We start from the raw sequence: 2,500 nt of genomic DNA, 5'->3' as shown, positions 1-2,500 counted from the left end.
TGCTGAGGCGACCAAGTGCCCGCTTCTGTTGAACGGGACGCTTGGTGTGCGTTTGAATCAACCGTTCGGTCGATCCCCCCGCTTTGTACGAGGCGTGGCGCGCGATTGATCGAACGGTTTTTTTTTATGCTTTTTTTTCAAATTGTTTCTTTTCAAAGATACACATGAAGAAAAGTTACCATACTTTCACGGGGTAACCTGCTCCGGCTGGAGTTTAGCTCCACCGGGGTGACGTCGCGTTCTCCGCGGCGGAAGGTTGGCGACGAACTTTCGCCCCGTGAAATGCAATTGAGATCTTATTCCTTTTGCGCAACATTACCAAAATCCACGTGCCGTGGTTCCCCCCAGACACAAAAAATATGGCTCGATCGAATTATACGCGGCTTCCTCCTCGCACGTAAAGTGTTGTAGAGTACAAGCCGCGCTCGAGCCTTTCGGAGGGGTTCCGCGCGTCACGCGCTTGATATTGGAATCACATTCGAACTGATCGTACAAAGAAACGCTTGAAGCGAGGTGCACGAATGATCGCAAGATTCTTCGCGTCACGACGAGCCGGCGTAACAACCGAACAATTGTCAAAGTGTCTCCTCTGCCCTCCGTTTTGACTCGAGGTGCGGCCGGAGACACGATGCAAAGTGAAAAAACGATTACCCTGAACGGTGGATCACTTGGCTCGTGGGTCGATGAAGAACGCAGCTAATTGCGCGTCTACTTGTGAACTGCAGGACACATGAACATCGACATTTCGAACGCACATTGCGGTCCACGGATACATATCCCGGACCACGCCTGGCTGAGGGTCGTTACAAAACAAACTACTGCACGTGGCCCCACCTCGCAAGAGGAGCGAGGGTCGCGTGCGCAAGAATTGGGCGTTCACCGCTGTGGTCCGCGCGCGAGTCGCGCGCGAGCCCGCGGCGTCGCCTCAAACGATTTTGAGAGACTGACACGGTACGACTCGCGTCAACCGCGCAAAAGTCGGCGGGTTGGTGCATCGCGGTCGTGTGGCCGGTCGTCGCGTCCCAGCGCTAGTATAATAGTCGAGAGGAACGTCGATCCGAGCCGCGCGATACCTGCGTTGCCGCCCGTTTTGACGAACGGGTTGCCGTTAGCAAAAATTTTGGTAAGAGAAACGACCCGCGTGCCAAACGCCTCATCGTCGAATTGATGACGGTTGTGTGGCGCGCGCGTGTCGTTTGTCGGGTTGACGAGAAAAGGTGGAGTAAAAAATAAGAATATCCGCGGAGTCGGATTTTCGATGATCGTCCGTGATTTTTTTTTTATTTTGCGCTCCCCCTCTCGATCACACCCTAGTCGGCTCCGTTGAAAAACACACCACGATATGTTTTGTTCGAACGATTCTTTGACGACCTCAGAGCAGGCGAGACTACCCGCTGAATTTAAGCATATTAATAAGCGGAGGAAAAGAAACTAACCAGGATTTCCTTAGTAGCGGCGAGCGAACAGGAAATAGCCCAGCACTGAATCCCGCGGTTCTGCCGCTGGGAAATGTAGTGTTTGGGAGGATTCACTTATCCCGGGGCGTCGATCCGAGTCCAAGTCCATCTTGAATGGGGCCACTTACCCGTAGAGGGTGCCAGGCCCGTAGTGACCGGGACGTGCCACGGGAGAATCTCTCCTCAGAGTCGGGTTGCTTGAGAGTGCAGCTCTAAGTTGGTGGTAAACTCCATCTAAGGCTAAATATGACCACGAGACCGATAGCGAACAAGTACCGTGAGGGAAAGTTGAAAAGAACTTTGAAGAGAGAGTTCAAGAGTACGTGAAACCGTTCAGGGGTAAACCTGAGAAACCCGAAAGATCGAACGGGGAGATTCATCGTCAGCGAAACCGGCTTCGCCGTGGCTCGTGATGCTGGGACCTCGCGTCCACGGCACTCGTCCGCGGTGTTCATGTCCGGTGACGCCGGCGTGCACTTCTCCCCTAGTAGGACGTCGCGACCCGTTGGGTGTCGGTCTAAGGCCTGGGTGGAAGCCTGTCACGTCGTTCGCGTCGTGTCAGACCCCCGGTGCCCCGTCCGACTGCCCGGCGGTACCCGCACGGTATAGAGCCGCATTCGACTGCGTCAAGACCCGCCGCAAGCGCGGTCAGCGATTCCCGGTGGTTCGGACCTAGCGCCGTCACCGGGCCTGGCCAGCTGTTGGTCGGCGGTGTTCTCTGACCGGCTCATTCGAATTTTATATTGTTACCGGTCGGCGACGCTATTGCTTTGGGTACTTTCAGGACCCGTCTTGAAACACGGACCAAGGAGTCTAACATGTGCGCGAGTCATTGGGAGACTCAAACCTAAAGGCGCAATGAAAGTAAAGGTCAGCCTAGCGCTGACCGAGGGAGGATGGGTCGCGTCACGATGCGGCCCCGCACTCCCGGGGCGTCTCGTTCTCATTGCGAGAAGAGGCGCACCCAGAGCGTACACGTTGGGACCCGAAAGATGGTGAACTATGCCTGGTCAGGACGAAGTCAGGGGAAACCCTGATGGAGG

General features: G+C 55.3%; 1 non-coding gene across 1 annotated transcript; it reads left to right on the top strand.

Moving 5' to 3' along the window:
* Positions 1–648: 648 nt before the first annotated feature.
* LOC125500451 lies at positions 649–803 on the top strand. The gene has a single exon (XR_007277833.1). It is a non-coding gene; the product is annotated as a 5.8S ribosomal RNA (ribosomal RNA).
* The last annotated feature ends 1,697 nt before the right edge of the window (positions 804–2,500 follow it).

Source organism: Athalia rosae, chromosome 3 (genome assembly GCF_917208135.1).
Source record: "Athalia rosae chromosome 3, iyAthRosa1.1, whole genome shotgun sequence".
NCBI classification, from domain to species: Eukaryota; Metazoa; Arthropoda; class Insecta; order Hymenoptera; family Athaliidae; genus Athalia; species Athalia rosae.
Note: the sequence above shows the minus strand (reverse complement) of the source record. Positions and strands in the feature narration are given on the sequence as shown.